At 38.1% G+C, this 18967-nt stretch overlaps 2 protein-coding genes across 3 annotated transcripts in view; one reads left to right on the plus strand and one right to left on the minus strand.

The window, feature by feature from the left end:
• The window catches only part of Ecm2 (extracellular matrix protein 2), a 34611-nt gene extending 30731 nt beyond the window's left edge, over positions 1-3880 (minus strand). The window contains exon 1 of the mRNA XM_052157261.1: positions 3677-3880. The gene's annotated coding sequence lies outside the window, so the exon portion shown is untranslated. The remainder of the gene's footprint in view (positions 1-3676) is intronic.
• The window catches only part of Cenpp (centromere protein P), a 190520-nt gene that overhangs the window by 148950 nt on the left and 22603 nt on the right, over positions 1-18967 (plus strand). The window lies entirely within an intron of this gene.

Here is an 18967-nt window from a genome sequence, read left to right on the forward strand (position 1 = left end):
CCATAGAGGACCTTGACTTTCTAATCCTTTTGCCTACACTTCCCAAGTGCAGGGATCACAGGAGTATGCTGCAGTGCCTTCCTTTGTTGGTTCAATTGTGAAGTCATGACTCAATCAAACTACTTTAAAAATAGCATTCTTTTTCTCGACACTTTGGATGTTCATATTGGCCTTTAGATGTTCTACTCTGGTACACATAGAAGGTGTGGTTCTCTTCTTTCTATTACATTTAGGATTCATGATATATTTTAAATACATACTGAATTCTGGGGACTTAAGACAGAAAGGTTTCTCTGTGTAGCTCTGGTTGTCCTGAAACTTACTCTGTAGACCAGGCTGGCCTGGAACTAACGGAGATCTGTCTACCTCTACTTCCCAGATTAAAGGCATGCACCAACCAACTGCATGCTGAACTTTTTTTTTTAAATTTAGGTGTTTTTTTTTTTTGTTTTTGTTTTTGTGTTACTGTTTTTGTTGTTGTTGTCACTGTTTTCTTCAGTCCTCAGCTCTTCCCATATGCTTCAGTCCTTTTCTCTTTTCAGAACTAGTCATTTGTGCAATAACCGTTCCATTATGTCTTCATGTCACTGTCTCTTTATGGGTTTATTTTTTGTTCTTCTGTTGTCACACGTTCCTCAATATTCTAAATGACCTGGTTTATTAATGCATTATAAATTCATCTGTTGGCCTCTTTTTCTTTAATTGGATTTCTTAGTTTTCAGTAAATTATTTTTATTGTTTTAAATTCTATACTACAACTTATAATACTCTTTAAACATTTAATTATGTTTGTTTTAAAGTCTGTCTTTCTGATCAGGTTGTCTGAGTCCTCTTTTGACTGTACCTTTCATCTGTTCTTTGGAATTTTAACCATATTCTTTCTTTTTTTATTCCTTTGTCTGATGTTCTTTGAATTCATGCCAGAAATGATATAAAATCTTATCTTTAAACCTAGTATGATGTATTTTCTGCCTAAAGATTTTCATGTTTTGAGTGTATAGTGTTATGGACACTGTCAATAATGCATTTGGTGATTTGAAGCTGGACATGACTGTATCCAACACCATCCCACCACAGGTCTAGTTTTGTTAATGTCACAAGCACCAGTGTCGTCGCCCGGCTGCTTGGCCCTCGTCTTTGTTTGTGTTTCTCCCCAGCCTTGTGAAGCTATTTTAAAACTCTTCTAACCTCTTCTGGAATTCACAGATGTTTCTAGAAGCAAAGCTGTTTCAGACCTGAGACAGTTTGGGTTTCAGTCTTATTCCAAACACTGGCTGTGCTGTTTTTCTCATCTTCCTGTTCGTTCTCAGCAGATGAGTAGATCTGTTTTCCTTGCCAGAGGAAGTGCCTTGAAATTCCTTTTGTTCTTTGAAGAAATATGTATTCTTACTCTTAAATGTGGTAAAAATTTGTGAATTGTAAATGTCTGAAAATATGTTTGGTTAAAATTAGAATTATAGCTTCAAAATCATTTTCCCTGAATACTTACATACTGATTGATTATTTTCCTTTCGCACATTTTGTTTTCCTTTTCCTTTTGATTTGATACAGGGTCTGGATATGTGGCCATGGAGCTAGAGCTAACAATGTAGACTAGGCTAACCTTGAACTTGTGGTGAACCTCCTGTCATTGCCTCTAAGTATTAGGATTGCAGATGTTAGCTACCACACCCAACTTGGTGCATTCTTGTTGTGTTCTGGATAAGTCGACTTGAATTCATTTCTCATCCCTTTGTAGGAAGACTTTTTATTCTGCCTTCTTGCAGAAATGTTCTCTTTTTTAGTATGTCTTTAACATTCATAAATTCTGCTATGAGCTAGTAATAAATTGTTTTTTCCTTCTTGAAATTCTTTAAACCCTAAAACTTATTTCTCTGATGAACTTTCTGTTGATTCTTCCCCATGGTTATTCAAAGATCTATCCCTGCACTGCTCCCCAACACTGGGAATGAAGCCTATAGCAATAGGAGTGCTGGACAAGCACCATGCCTGAGCCCCAACCTCCATCTTTATTTATCTTATTCTTCTCTTAAATGATTCCCCAGTTTCTGCCTCACCAGGAGCTCTTCTTACTTCCCAGTGCAGCTATATAGTCATATGTAGGGAGAGGGGTGTGTGTGTGTGTGTGTGTGTGTGTGTGTGTTTGTGTGTGTGTGTTACTAACATACCTTCTATTTTCTATGAACTTGAGATACAAGAAGGTACCATGTATATTTGGTTTTCCCTTTTGAATCTTAGTAGTTCTTTTTGTAGCTTCATCTGCTAAATTCTCCTCCTAAACCAGGCTTTACCTGGTTTCAGAGCGGATTTGCCCTCACATTATCTGAACTCAGCAGCTAGCAGCCTCAGGGATGTCTTCATATGAAGTCCACCATTTTGTTCAAGATATTTGTATAAGTACTCCAGTCATTTGAAAATCATTACTATAGGTCATTGAAATTAAATTATATTTAAACATTTTATGACCTGCTCAAGTTTTAGAAGAACTAGTCTGCACAATGTAAAGGAGCAAGCTTATTGGCACCCTGAAGTCAACTCACAATGAAGTAATGTAGGGAAGCAGGAGCAAAGAAAATGTAAGTGGAAGGGCAGGTAACACTGGCTATCTTAAGTAGGGCAGTGGGCCTGATGGACACATAACAGATGCTCTGCGTCATGTACATGTACACTGAGTTGCTTGAGTGTTTGTTTGTTTATTTGTTTTGACAGTTATGTGTTCAGTAGATAAGGGTCATGAAAGCTCTCATTCTGGACCTCTGGACTCTCTAGATAATCTCCAGGGGTCTCCCATGAAGGTGAAGTATGCCTCCTATAAGCATCCACTTGTCAAGGGATTGTGAGTGTTAGGAGACAGTGCCTACTCAGGTAGATGACACACTCTCCCAGGATTGAGATCCTGAGACTCATTCTTAGTCTCTCTATTCCAAATGAACTCATTTCTGTCTAATTTAAAAATTTAAATAGATCTGTACAGAAGTAAATTGACAGAGCTGTCTTAATTCTAACAAAATCAGGATCTACTTTAAATAAAATTTAAGAAATGGCCCTCTGATATTGATATTCAGTGGTTTATAAAATTTTGCATTTTATTTAATATTTAATAAACAACTTCATAGTTATATGCCTAGATACTCTAATTACAATGCCATTTTCATCAAGTAATGTTTTTGCTTTTTTGACCTTTTGTTTATCCAGATATTGAATATCCTCTATAAACTAATTATTAACTCATTTTCTCCATTAAAATTTTTCATCACTTGTTTTAAGAAAACTTTAAAGGTATCCAAAATTTTGAATATATCTATGAAGTCACAAGTTATCATCCTTTATATTACCACCAGACTTAAAATGGAAAATGCTTTTAACTGAACACGTACTTTCCTTTAGAACTTAAGGACTGACAAATTTAAAGTTTCTAGTCAGTTGATACTTCTATTCATCACATAGTTCTGTCTAAACATATGACAATAGTTCATAATTCCTTAACATTTGAACTACTGGGAAATGACCGTCCTGCAAAGAAACAATCATACAAAATAAAGCATACTTTTAACTTTTCATCTGTTAGTACAGAGTTAATTTTCTTAAAGATTAAACATATTTGCACACAAAATACCCAGATATTAAAGTCATGCCACATACTGTAGTAGAAACTTAAAATTTAAAACATGTTTACCTGGAAATCTAAACTAAGTAGCTTTGCTTGGTGTCATTTTAGTCTCCCGCTGAAAGTGAAAGAAAACCAGAACTTTAAAAACAAAGAAGAGAAGGGAATGTTGAAAGTGTTAGCTGCCTTCTTAGTAAAATCTAAAAGAACTGCTTCCCTTGGGATAAATGCCTTCAGTTCTTTGTGTGGAAAATCAGCCAAAGAAGTAACCAGGGAAAATGGTTACCAAGGGAAAAAGTTTTTTTAATCACAGGAAAAGTGGAAAACATCAGCAGGAGTTGGGCGGGGTGGGGGTGGGGGAACATTTCCTTTGCAGGCTGAAAAGGCAGAAAAAAAATCTGTGACTTTCATAGGCTATTTACATAAAAATATTTCCCAAATATAGACATTCAAAGAAACCAACATACCCCTGGAGATTTGTCAGCATTATAGGGGTAGTATTCTCATCACCTAAAACCTGTATATATCTCCAATTCTGTTTAAATTCAGTTAAATTTGTCCGTATTAAGGAAACAAAAACTAGTTACATATTAATACCATTATGTTATGTAATTTCAGCAGCTGGGTGGTAGAATACGCCTATAATCACAGCACTTGGGAGGTAGAAACACTGGGAGTTTTAAGATCATTTGGGGCTACATATGGACTTAGATCTAGCATAGGCTACATAAGACCCTATCTACAAAAATTATTGATTTCATATATATGAAATACATATATCTATATATCTGGCTGACCTGGAACTCACCATGTAAAACCAGGCTGCACTTGAACTCATAGAGGATCTGCCTGCCTTTCTCTCCCAGGCCTAGGATTAAAGGTATTACACTTAGGTTTTGTGTGTGTGTATCTATGTCTGTATGTCTGTGTGTGCCTGGGTGTCTGAGTGTTTGGGTGTGTCTGTGTATGTGCATGCACACTTAACATATAAGGGAGCAGCAAGGCTCCTCATTACTGGTTATTCTAGCAAATTAGTTGTGTGCGTTGGCCTCCTGTTTCTTTATCTCCCCATAGGAAGTTAGAAATGGACCCAACACTTCAGGGTGCTTGAGTTACTTCTGTGGAAGAACCAGGTGAGATAACAGCCAACTGCTATCAAGACATTTAGAAATAATAAACACAAAGACTTAACATACTTGTAGATGATAATAAATCATAAGTGACTTATGTAGTGAATGATACTTGCCTCTGCATATCAAATTTGGAAACACCAAAGTTGTGAATAAATGCCTTTATATTTTTGAAAGGAATTTATTTTTTCAATCAAAAGGTCATTACAAAAAGAAAAAGAAAGCAATTAAGTTGACCAATGGAGCAAAAAAAAAAAAAAAAAAAAAAAAAAGCATTGAATTAGAAGTTCATAGACTGCTGGGCAGTGGTGGCACATGCCTTTAATCCCAGCACTTGGGAGGCAGAGGCAGGCAGATTTCTGAGTTCAAGGCCAGCCTGGTCTACAGAGTGAGTTCCAGGTCAGCTAGGGCCACACAGAGAGACCCTGTCGCAAAAAAAAAAAAAAAAGTTCGTAGACTACAAAATGCTGGTGGTTGGTGAAAGGCAGGAAGCAGTTTTTCAACATCAGTAATAGTCAAGCAGTATTCATTAAAAATGTATGCTCTCACTCCTAGTGTGAAATGCAAAGTCAGAACATAGAGGTAGAACATGAACATTATTATTCTCAAAAAATAATTCCAAATAATTCTCACATATTTAGTAATCATCAATCACAGCCTGATTTGCAACATGCTGTTTTGTTGGAGGGAAACTGTGTTCGTGGCATGCTCTGTGTGGCAAACAAAAATGGTTCTATTGAGGACAGCTAGCTAATTAATAAAGAGCAGTACTGTCTGCCCACGAGTTGCCTCAAGAAATCTATTATAGGAGCATCTTTCTGTGCAGAAATGTACCTTCAGGGTAGTACTTTGAAGCACTCTAACTATGGACTTCACTTTTAAAAAAACACAATTGTATATTTAGAACAATGGATTACAAAACTCTTTGGAAACTAAAGTAACCCCATTAAGACTGGCATGTGAAGTTGTCTCAGATATACCAAGAGGGGAAAAAAAAGAAATATTCAAAACATTATAAACATTAACCTTTGGGGTGTGTGTGTGTGTATGTGTATGTATGTGTGTGTGTGTGTGTGTGAGAGAGAGAGAGAGAGAGAGAGAGAGAGAGAGAGAGAGAGAGAGATTTGGCATCTTTCCAAAGAGAAGATGAGAAGGGATAAACAAAAACTGTTAATAGTATTTATCTCTGGGTGATGAAATTACAGAGACAATTTTTCTAAGTAATTCATCATTTCCACAGTGTTTTGTACTTTTTTTATAACCAGATGAGGAAAGAATTACTTAAAAGATTATAAGCAAAAAATTACTTTTTAAAGAAGAAATTGCGTGTGTGTGTGTGTGTGTGTGTGTGTGTGTGTCTGTATGTTGCATGCACCTATGTCTGTTTACCATGTGTATTCAGTGCCCACAGAAGCCAGAAGAGGACATCGCATCCCCTAGACCTGCAGCTATGTACAGTTGTAAGCCACTCTAGAGTACTAGGTAATTGAACCTGGTCCTCTGCAAGAACAACTAGTGCTCTTAATGACTGAGACATCGTTCTGTCTCCTTTCACAAAAGTAGGAATAACAATAACTATCATACTGAGATTGCCATGGTTGGAAAATTTTTACAATTTCTGAGGTCACTGATTTATAAGTTTTGTGGTTGAGTGGATAAGCTCTTTTTCAGAAACTATTTTAATCACACTCATACGTGGAAAACGGTACTGTTAAGTTTTTCCTTCTCTCTTATTCTTGTGGGCATAATTATGTACTAAAACTTCGCTACCATAGTGCTCTGAATGAGTATAGCATTTGCCACCAAAGACTGCAGAGAGTGAGCATCACCCATGCTAGGAGGGAGTCTTCGGACCTTTCTTTTACTTAGCACTGAAGTCACTTAGACTGGTTAGTGTTTATTGTCAACACAAACTGGAGTTACCTGAAAACAGTGGACTTCGATTGAAAACTTGGTTTTTTAAGATTGGTCTGTGGGCATGTCTTTGGGAAATTGTCTTTGATTTGTGACTACTGTGAGGGGGCCCAGCCCACTGTGAGTACTGCCATCCCTGGGTGGATAATCCTAGACAGTAAAAAAAAAAAAGCTTGCTAGAAAGCAAGTCAGTAAGTAGTTTTCCTACATGGTTTTTACCTCTGCTCATGCTTGAATTCCTGTCCTGATTCTCTCAGTGATGGATTGTATCCTGGACATTCAAAGAAATTAACCTCCCTCCCTAAGTTACTTTTGGTCTTAATGTTTATAACAGCAACAGAAAGCAAATTAGAACAGAACTTATTACCAGAAGTGGGGTGCTAGCATGATAGGCCTGGAGGGGGTACAGGGTGAAAATTGAAAAGATTTTGGAACTGAAATCCAGTAGCTATCCAGAAATCTCATAAAGCTGAGAGCTTAATGAGCTGTTCCTTAGGAGCTTGGAAAATAGTGTAGAAAGAAATACTGGCAGTGAGGCCCAGTGTGAAGTTTCAGAAGAAAGAAAAAAATCTTTCAGGGATGTTCATATGATACAGTTCAAGAATCTGTGGTTGCTGTTTAAATGGGACTGAAATTTTAACTGTGATTAACAAGAAATGAATACTCCTGAAGTAAAGCCTTCTGTGCTTTACTAGGAAACAGATTGCTGTTTAGCTGAGGTTGCAACTTAGCTATGGTTTATAAGAGGAAAGCACCATTGAGGTTAAAGTTTCTGGAAAGTATTTCCTTATACAGTAGCCATGTTCCAATGGGAAGCCAAGGCAGTACATCAAACCTTGCAGCAGAATTTGGTAAGTAATAATTAAGGATTTCCCACATGATACTGGTTTTGAAAGTAGTTCTGGCGTGAAAGGGTCATGGAGAAAAGCTGAAGCTGGACACTGGATGGCAGGGTCACTTGAGTCCCCAAAGGGGGACCAAAAGAGGCCAGTGGTGTAGGTGCAGTCTCAGTTTTGCAGTGGAGACCCCAGAAAATTGGGGATGCTAGGACTGTTAGATCTACCAAGGATGGCAGCATGTGTGGAATGAAGCTGGCCTACAAGATAAGCTGTGTGTGCTGTGGGATGGCAGTGCTAGAGAAGGAAGCGAATATACCAAACCCTTTGTAGCCAGAGCATCATGAATGACTCCCAGATGTCTAACATAGAGCTATAGGATTTAATCTACACTGATAGGCTTTGGTTTTCCTTATGTGTAATTTTTATTCACTAGTTCTTAGAGTAAGGAAGTTTGTTTTTTCCAGAAGCCTACAGTTAAAGTTAAGAGTGAGACTTTTCAAGTTGTACATTATTTTATATAATAATATTAATATCAGATCTTGATGACAAACAAAAGATATGGATTAAGGTGATGTGTTTGGGTACAAGTTGACAGGCAGTGGAGTCTGCTTGTTAGATTCAGCTGTCAGCTTGACAAAGCCCAGAGTTATCGGAAGAAGTCTTGATCAGATTGGCCTATGGGAGTATCTGTGTGGCATTTTCGGTTGTTGTTGTTGTTGTTGTTGTTGTTGTTGTTGTCGTTATATTTCTAGAGGAGACCCTTATTAACTTAGTGAACATAGTATATTGTTGAGTGACAGAAAGAAAATTACAAATATTGCTGCTTTGTAGATGTGTGAGTAGATATGAAGACTGGCATATCTAAAAATAACCAAAGCTTTATTGGGAATTTTATAGGTTGTTATTTTATTCATAATTACTTCTTATATTTCCTGAATATTTATATTTCTACTCAGAAAAATAAGGCTATTTTTGTTTTACACACACACAAGACAAAACAGAAAGAGCTCCTTAAATAATAACCAGGTTCTGATGACCTAACTTTTCCATCAATTCCTTTAACTTCTAATTTAATATTTTTACACTACTATTTGATAGGAAGACAGTATACTGTAATATATTTACTCCCTCTCAATTCCTCCCTTTCCCTCTGCTACTCTTCTCACATTCTGGTTTTCATCATATCCATCTTTCTTTATTTCTTTTCTCTTTATTTGTTTCTTTCTTCCCTCTTTCCTTCCTTTCTCCATCCTTCCTTTCTCTCTCTCTCTCTCTCTCTCTCTCTCTCTCTCTCTCTCTCTCTCTCTCTCTGTCTCTAGTTAATTACATCATTTTCCTTTATTCCTTTTCCTTCCTCCAACTGCTCCATGCCCCTGCCTTCAAATTCCTGGCAACATCTTCTATGTTATTATGTCTATGTGTATGCATGAATGTGTAAGTGTACAGTTGTGCAGTGTGAGGGTGTACAGGTAAGGGTGTGTGTGTGTGTGTGTGTGTGTGTGTGTGTTATCTGATTCTTAGCATTCCTTAGTCACCTATTCTGGAGATTTCCATCATCCATGTTAGAATGTCTATTGGTGTCATCCTTATTCAGATTATATTTGGGCAAACATATTTGTAGAGTAATTTTAATCTCACAACATGGCTGCTCTGACAAGGGACCACACCCAAAGACCTTTGTGTGATCTGACTGGAATGACTCACCTTTAATCTTTCTGTGTAGAATAGAGACATGTCCTTAGTATATACCTTTAATTACAAACAGTGAAGGAGAACTTAGTTTGTAGAAGGAAGCAGCCATATTTGAAAGTGACATCTAATTGAGGGTCAGACAAAGTGACAAATCACAGAAATGTGTGGCAAAGTGAGCAGAGAAAAGATAGCCCAACTCTTAGAAGAACAAACAGGAAAGAGCCGCTACTTGAGAGCAGCACAGGGTGAGTTAGGAGTAGAGGGCAGTTCAGTGAGTGCAGTTCAGCCGGGTTCAGTCAATGCTGTGCAGTTCAGTTGGTGGAATTCATTTATTGAGGGCATTTATATTTACATCAGCCTATGTGGATTATAGGTATTTTATGAAGCTAATAATATTATTACTTGTGACTTTTTCATACATCCTTAATGTTATTTTACCCTCTTCTGTATTTATCTCCCTCCTCCATCACTAATTAACCCCTAGTTTCCCATTTCTCCCTATAAATAACTTGTCCCTTGCTATTTCTCCCTCTCTGTATTGTTTACCCTCAAAATGATCCTTTTTTTTGCTTTGCTTCTTTCTGTAGTTATTCAAAGTCACATATATTTTCATCTCAAGATTGGGAGTCAGAAACCTTGATGAGAGAGAGTATGCAGTATGTATTTATCTGGGTCTGCGTTACCTCGCTCACGATCTTTTCTATGTTCTTTTCTCAGTCCATCCATTTAGAAATGATAAATTCAGCAGTATGGCACTATACAGAATCAACTTACACAATCAATAGTTTTTCTATGTACCAACAACAAACATCCAAAGAGATAATCACAAAACCCTCAAAGAAAATAAAATATGTAGGAGAAAACCTAACTAAGGGGGTGAAGGATGTTTACAATGAAAACTTTAAACCTCTAAAGGTAAAGAATGATCCCAGAAAATGTATAAACAGCCCATGTTCTTGGATTCGTGGAATTAGTATTTTTAAAATAACCATTTTACTAAAAGCCATTTACAAAGTCAACGCAATACCACTCAAATTCTCCATCTTCTTCACAAAAACTGAAAAATCCTAAAATTCATGTGGACCCACAGAAGACTCCATCCAGATAGCCAAAGCAATCATGAGCAAAAATAACAACGCTGAAAGGATTAACATTCCAGGTGCCAGCATACGTTATAGAGCCATAGGAACAAGAGAGTATGGGACTGGCACAGAAACAGATATGGCGGCCAGTGAAACAAAATCAAGAACCACAACATGTGGATGCACAACTTGCGCCATTCCGTATTTGGCAATGATGCCAAAAGCATATGGTAGAAAAAAGAAAGCATCTTCAACAAATGATGCTGGATAGCTGAATGTCCACATGCGGAAGAAAGGAATTTGACCTGTGTCTATCACAGTGGTTCTCAACCCTTTCACAGGGGTTGCCTAAGACCATTGGAAAACACAGATTATTATTTACATTACAATTAATAACAGCAAAATTATAGTTACTAAGGAGCAATGAAAACAATTTTATTATTGGAGTCACCACAACATGAGAAACTATTAAAAGTTCACAGAGTTAACTCCAAATGTATCAAAAGCACTAAATGTAAAATTTGAAACATTAAATCTGCTAGTTCCCTACATGATACATGCAGTTCCCTACAGGAAAATACTTTCTGAATAGGACTCCATTTGCCCAAGAATAAAGGCCAACATTTGACAAGTGGAACTTCATGAACTAAAAAGCCTCTGAGTAGCTAAAGAAATAATAATCTGGTAAAGAGGAAGCCCACCAAATGGGAGAGAGACTTTGCTAGCTTTATCAGAATCCATTTGACAGAAGATTATTATCCATAATATATAAAGAACTTATAAAATAGAGTAAAAAAAAAAAACCCACAAAGCATTCATTTTTAAAAAGGGACCTAAACAGAATATTCTCAAGAGAAGGAAAAAATTGCTAGGAAATGTCTCGGAAAATATTTCTTGTCTCTAGAATTAGAGAAATGTGAATCAAAACAACCCTGAGGTTTTATCTTATCTCAGCCAAAATGGCAGAGATCACCGAAACAAATGCTGGAAGGGAATTCAGGGGAAAGAGGACCCTTCATTCACTATGGGTGGGATTGCAAACTGGTGCAGCCACTGTGGAAATCATTGTAATGAAATCTCAAAATGCTACAATTAAATCTACCATATGGCCCAGTTTTTATTTTATGTGTCTGAGTATTTTGCCTGCATGTATGTATATACACCATATGTGTTTGTGCAGTGCCACAGAGTCCAGAAGAGGATGTCAGATTCCCTGGAACTGGAATTAGAGATGTAAGCTTTCAAGTGGGCACTGAGATTCAAATACAGTTCCTCTAGAAAAACAGCCAGTTTTTCAGAGCAGCTAGCTACCTCCAACCCCGCTCAAGTTTATTTGTTTTTTTAAATCATTTTCTTATTGGTTAGCCTATTGTGGAATTAGCATGCTCTTCCTTCTCATTCTTTCTTACATATCTTACATTGGTCCTCCCAGCTACCATCTGTACCCTAAATGTTGATATTCCTCAGATCTACTCTTAGTCTCATTCCTTGTTCTCCTTCATATTTATTCAACAGAAATGAGAGGCCTAGGGAGACCACCTAGTTAGTAAAGTACTTGCTTTTCGAGATCCGTAGGAGACACACACACACACACACACACATTCACACAAAGAAGAACATCAAAAGGAAAGTGCATTTGCTACTTATAGCTTAATTGCCCTCATTTTTAACCATTTTAGGCCCTTTTTTCTTTTCTTTTCCTCTCTCTCTCTCTCTCTCTCTCTCTCTCTCTCTCTCTCTCTCTCTCTTTGCTAGAAGAGTACATTAAAGTAAAAATATAATTTATGTTGTGCAGCATTTTAAATTTTATACATTTATTTATTCACTTATTCATTTATTTTGGTTTTCTGAGACAAGGTCTTTTATAGCCAGACTGACTTCAAACTCACTGTTACCAAACCTTAGGAACATAAGCATGCCCCACTTTTAAAGAAACCCACCAGTCATAGTGGTGTGCTCTTTCATCACAGCACCCAGGAGGCAGAAGCAGGCAGATCTCTGTGAGTTTGTGGCCAAACTGGTGTATGTAATAAGTCTGAGGACAGTCAAGGCTACAAAGAGAGACTGTATCTGGAAGATAGATAGATAGATAGATAGATAGATAGATAGATAGATAGATAGATAGAGTACATGAGAATAGACATTGTCTGTAAGCTCCCTGGCAGAATCAGGTACATGCCTGATCCTTGTTGCAGCACAGGACAGATGGAGACCCAGATGGGAGCATAACAAAAGGAGACAACATATGTGAGAACCTCTTGGACACTAGCCTGCTCTTTCCTAAGCAGTGAGCACACAACTTCAATAAATTCTAAGCCATGTTATATATATCATTGTTCTCCATTTTGAAATGCAACAGAACTACAGTATCACAGTAGCAAACTGAGGAAACTGAATGGGGTTAAACTACTTAATGTGGTTAAATGGGAAAATGACAACAGCCCCAAGCTGTTCTGATTCATGTTCTTACAACATTCAAGGCTATCACCAGCGCTGTCTCATCGCTTGTCGTTACTGGGTGTGCATATCACAGAACTTCTTAAATGCTATTGAGAGTCAGTTTCTCACTGCCAGGACAGCGATGTGACAACACAGCTGCAGTCAGGACCTGAGTCAGACCTAAGCCCAGCTACATACACAATCTCAATGAGCTGCATGTCCTCTCTGGCACTCAAGTGACTGTCTTTAATGCAGTACCATCAGAGACTTCTTAGGTCGTTTCTCTCGGGATTTATAGGGTGTGGTGCTCTTGCCTTGGAAAACAGGCAGCTCAAAGCATTCAGAATTGTTATTTTCCCCCATAATTTCCCTCCTGTAACCCTGAAACCCATGCTTAGTGAGGACTGGGGAGAGAATTCCACATATGGTAGCTTGAGCGTTGTTGGGAATGGGGATTCTTTTCCACTGATACACTGTCTGAAGGAGATGGCTATAAACCAGGGTGACCACAATATTTACAAAGGTATGTAATTGAAAAAAGAAGACTTTGGCAACTAATATAACTCCATCACTCATGGGAGGAGAAAGAGACATTAACTTGAGGTTTAATAAATCAAAACATAGTGTGTTTGTCCGCAGCTTCATTTTCTCCCATTTCTGGTGGGTGATGTCATCATCTTCATTTCCCTTAGCATCTGTTTGTGTCCAGGAAAAGAAAAGATTAATGTTAACTACAGTTATTATCATGTAATCTTATTTTATGGTAAATTTTAGTTTTAATTTTGCCACCTATGTAGAGGGTTGTTTTTGTTTTTTAAGATTTAAATCTGTCTCTCTGTCTGTCTGTGTATCTGTGTGTTGTCTGTATGAGAGTTTGTGCATTTGAGTGCAGCAGAGGCCAGAGGCATCAGATCCCTGGAGCTAAAGTCAGAAGTAGTTGTAAACACCTGATGTGGGAGCTGAGATTTAAACTTGGGTCCTCTGCAAGAGCAATATGAGCTTTTAATCTCCAAACTATCTCTCTGGCCCTTATTTTTATTTTCCCTTTCTCCTTGATGTTAGTGGTCAAACCTATTGCCTTATGCATGCTAAGCAAAAGGAGTACTAATAAACTATTCCTCTTACTTTAGGGGGTTTTCAATTGGTTTCATTTTCCTCAAATTAAGTTCTGGATTGTTTTTTGTCAGTACTAGAGATCAAACCTATGCCTTCCTCTTGCAAGGCAAGTGGTCTACTCCAGAGGACATTCCTGGTCACTGAATACTGATGTTAAAAGAATAAAGCTAAGCTACTTTGTTTGGCTGGATAATGTTGCTTCCAGAAGCCATGAGTTTTTAAATAAAAATCCTAGTGCCAGTATCCTTATGCACTATTGGTCAGACAGGACCCAGAGGTTCTCACAACCATATAGGCTAGTGCCAAAACTCTTGGTTACTCTTTGTTGAAGGCATGAGATACTTTGTTTGCAAGGCCAGCTAAAAAGGAACTGGAAGCATCCTTCCCAAAACTATTTTTCATAGTGCTGGAAAGTGTTATGCAGAAAAAAAAGCATTAATTTGTCTTACCCATCTGTGAACTCCAGGCAAATGTGCCCTCTAGTGTAACAATGCCATGACTGTGCGGAGGTAACAAACCACTTTATCATTGGATCTAAGGCCTACTACACAGAAGTAATTCATACCTGGTGCTATATATGCTTTATCAACTCCCACAGCTGCAGAGATCAGAGGAAATCTGCTACTATTGTTAAATGATCATGCGATAGACTACCTTCTAAATATTAATGTGTATGCTTATAGATTGGTGCTGATTTAAGCTTTAGTCAGAGAAGGTTCTGTTTGTAGTGGGTAGCAGTTAATGCAGTCACTGTACTGAGAATAAGTGACTATTTAATATGCACCCTTCAACAGGACATTTACATCACCTACCTTCCAAAGATCAAGAAACATTGTAGAAGATGACTGCAAAAATCTAAAACATTTTCCCAAATCATAAAAAATAAAATTTATTATTGCTGAGAAATGTATCTAAAATAATGATCACAATGCTACTGAGATAGAATTAAAATTGTAGTACTTTACAATCCGCTGCTCACCTGTACCTGCATTTCTCTGCTAAAGAGTTTTAGCATCACTACTCCCAGAACAACATCTATCTTATTCAAAGCAAAGAAGTGCAGCTGGGGCTTATCACCAAAACCTGTAACAATGCAAAGTCCCTCCAGTACTTGATTAGTTATTATGGTCTAGTAAACTGTTAGGGCAATGACTGCCTCTAGCAATGGTTTGTGTTAGGATTTAGCCCAACAGGAGAGTTCACCCTTAGGATGCCCAGTGTCCTTGATTCAATCCCCAGCACCTCAAAACAAAACCCAACCAGTGTCTATAGTTGTCAGAGTGGCAATGTTGACCAATATTCAACCCAGATTATTCTCCTTCCAAAATTCCATTCTTTGGGTGTTCAGTGTCTTACTGCTTAATATCCTTGGCTTCCTCCTCACTATCAACCCTTCATCCCCTTCCTCCTCCTGCAGTTGTTGTGGATGACGATGGTGCTGGTGATGGTGCTCGTGGTGGTGATGGTGATGGACAAAGACAACAACAATGACAACCACATGATTGTGGGAATGGAGATTCAAATACAAGAGGGAAACAGCAGAATCATATATGTCAGGCTTTGGAGATAACATTGAAACTTAAATACTGTACCCAAAGTTAGAGGAGAAGAAGGTAACTGGATCTGCCTTTTTAAATGGCCGCAGTGATTGTACTGTGCTTTATGAAGCAAATGGAAGGACCCAATCTAGAAGCGGTACACCACTAAAAACCTTGAGGCAGTCAGGCAGTGATGGAGCATACTTCTAGTCACAGCACTCGGGAGATCAACAGAGGCAGATGGATCTCTTGAGTTCAAGGCCAATCTGGTCTACAGAGTGAGTTCTAGGACAACCAGGGCTATGTAGAGAGACCCCATCTCAAAACACCAAAAAAAATTTTTTTCTGTTATCCAAGAAAGATTTCTTTACCAAGATTGGGGAGCTGAGTATATAAACTTTGTAAAATGTAAGATTCACTCAGGAATGTGAAGCTTAGCTCTTGGGCATGCTCCAACTACATTGCAGGATAGTTATTTCCTGAGGCGACCTCAGTCTACCACAGTCAGTTCTACAGATCATGTGATGGCTAGTAATAAAGCCAGAGTTGAATGAAATCATAGACTACTGTGTATAATAAAGCAGAGAGGCAAAATTATTAGGAATTAGGGGAACAAAGGAGTTTAAAACATTCCAAACTAAGCGAGCACTTTCATGCATTGTTGACAGAAATGTAAAATGATAGACTTTATTTAGGTCACTTTATCAGACTACTAAATGCTGAGCCATTCTGCTTCTAGGGAGCTATCCTAAAGACAATTATGCACAGATATACATCAACCTCTTATGTGAATATTTGTTGTAATGTACTGAAAAGTTCATGTAACCCAGGTGACAGTTGAAATTGTTGCCTTCTAGCATGTGTTAGAGAAAGCACAGAGTGAGAAAAGAAGCACCAGGAGCCAATCTTCCCACTTAGGTAATAGCTAGACTGACAGACTCTGTGTGATGTAACTGATCTGGAATTTTGGAGACTAACAAGGGCTTGCAATATCCCAGAGGAAGGCTAGGGTAGTAAATTGTGGTTAATTTGGTCAATTTCAGCTCTTAGCACAGTAGCTGCTAACCAGCCCCAAACCTAGCTCCATCTCAGATATCTGTAACATGTCCCTGGGATAAACTGATGTTCTCCTGTATATATCTAGGGTTTGTTACCTGATTGCTGCTTCTGATCATAGAGGTTCAGAGGCAGGATCCACTGCCTATCTTAGGGTTTCTATTGTTGCAACGAATCATGACCAAAAATCAAATTGCAAAGGTGATGGTATATTCAGCTTACACTTCCTCACTGTAGTTTATCATTGAAGGAAGCCAGAATAGGAACTCAAAACAGGGCAGAAACCTGGACGCAGGAGCGGTTGCAGACACTGTGAAGCAGTGCTGGTCACTGGCTTGTTCCCCATGATTGCTCAGCCTGCTTTCTATATAGAAGTATTACCCACAGTGGACTGGAGCCTTCCCCTTCAGTCACTAAATTAAGAAAGTTAACATAAACCTCTGTAGCACATTGCCCCTCCCTACCTTCCGCAAGCCCTTTCTTTTCCTGCTGAAGCCATACTCATGTGCTCCTTCGTGTTGTTGTTCTTCATAAGAGAGCTAAATGCTAAAGACTGGGCCATTAACAAGTTACTGCAGACACCAGGAAGATGGTTCAGTGGGTAATGTGCTTACTATGCAAGAATGAGGTCATAAGTTCAAATTCCCAGCACCAATGTAAAAGAGCAGTGTGTATCTGTAACTCCAGCATTGGGGAATAGGAGGAAACTAGTAGATCACTAGAGTGTGTTGGCCAGCCAGTCTAGCTGAAATAGTGAGCTCTGTGTTCAGTGAAAACCTAGTCTCAAAAGAAAAAAATAGAGAATGATAAAGACATCTGGAGTTCACCTCTGACCTATACAAGAATACACAGCTGCAAGCTCTCCTGTACACACATATAGACACATGCCATACACAGCATATATGTGTTTATCCACAAATAATTTTTCAAATAAAGCTAACTGCAGTGATGAACAGGGTTAACAAAAATAAATGAAAGAGATAAATATGATCCAGTGTACATTTATGCACATAAGGAATGTTATAATGAAATCCTTTACATTCTGTATGGTCATCATGTGATAAATAAGTAACCCAGTATGTAGGGAAAGTAGAAATTGACAGCACATGTTCCAAGAAAGGCACTAGCTAGTTCTGAGTAGAACTGAGAAGACATAAAGTTTGCACTTCAGACTGATCTTTGGCAAAAATGAGAAAATAAATAAGAAAAATAAAGCATTTTTAAAAATTTAATTAACCCTAGAGGAAGGGGGAAATGCTGATTTCTATTATTAGCAAACACAGTGTTAAGGGTCTTGTAGGATACTATGAAGCAGACCAACATGCAGCCTTGAAGTCACAGGAGGAAAAAAAGAAGCAGAGTGAGTATTTGAAGACATATAAAAGACATAACTAAAACCTCCTCAAAATGTATAGACATAAATAGAAACATGCCTTGGGCTACATAGTCAGTTCCATGTAAAAGACAGTACAGAAATGTCAGATTTCTTAGGGAAAAAAAGACTGTACAACTATGAAGGATGTTCAAATAATAAAGTAAGATGCAAGAGAGGTCAAGTTCTTATGAACAAAACAGAAAATTAACAGACAGCAAATATAGAAAGAAGACGAGATCTAGCATGGCTGTGTAGTGAGACCCCATCTCAGAAGTACACGTGTGTGCAAGCTCTAGAACTTGACCACAGTCAAACAACTAGTAATTTGGAAACTAATTGTTCATCCGTAGTCTTTATAGAAAAATTAACTATTTCCTTTCAATTCCCACCCATCATTGTTGCTAAGAGAATTGGTTGCAATTCTCTTTGTTGAAAAATATCAGAAACTATCTTCCAATAAGCCCAAGGAATACATAAGAGGGCATAGCAGAGGAGCACTGGGAAAATGTGCTTGTCTTGTAGGTCATGAGGTTCTGCAGAAACTTCTTAGGGTCTGGGAATAGGAATTGGAGACTTTCACATCTACACTGTCTGCAGTCTCTATCGCAATTTCTTCCTAGGGTTTGTTGTCTTATCCCTACACTCTGTGTAATGTGCTTCATTCTTTTTCACAAATGCTGTCTTCTTCAGCAGTTTTTGCTGTGTTGGTAGACACATGACCCAGAGGACCCATCTGTATCCTCAAGTCTGCATATCCTCAATCCAGTGCCCCAGACGAGTGTCAAGGAGGAGTCGCCACTGTCTCCAAAAGACTCTGCTTGGCCAGGCTTCCATCTCTGGTCCTGTCCATTGTGATCTCTGGAGTCAAGTTCAAATATAGGCCTTGCAGATATTGCTAAGTAGTGGTGATAGGGGGTTTTATGAAGTTAACTATAAATTCAGCAAAAGACTGCCCGGGTAAACTATCATCTTTGTGATGAAGGGGAAAGTTCTTATTGTTGAATAGAACTTTCTTGAATAAACAGCCTGAGATCACCCTTATACTGTTGGAATGTGCTTCACTGTTCAGCCTAGAACTGGCTTTGTTCCTATTAACCTGTCACTGAGAGGACTAGATTATTCTCTCTTTATCTGGTACATTTATTTATGTCAGTGTCTTAGTTAGGGTTTTATTACTGT

Source organism: Apodemus sylvaticus, chromosome 14, assembly GCF_947179515.1.
Source record: "Apodemus sylvaticus chromosome 14, mApoSyl1.1, whole genome shotgun sequence".
NCBI lineage: Eukaryota > Metazoa > Chordata > Mammalia > Rodentia > Muridae > Apodemus > Apodemus sylvaticus.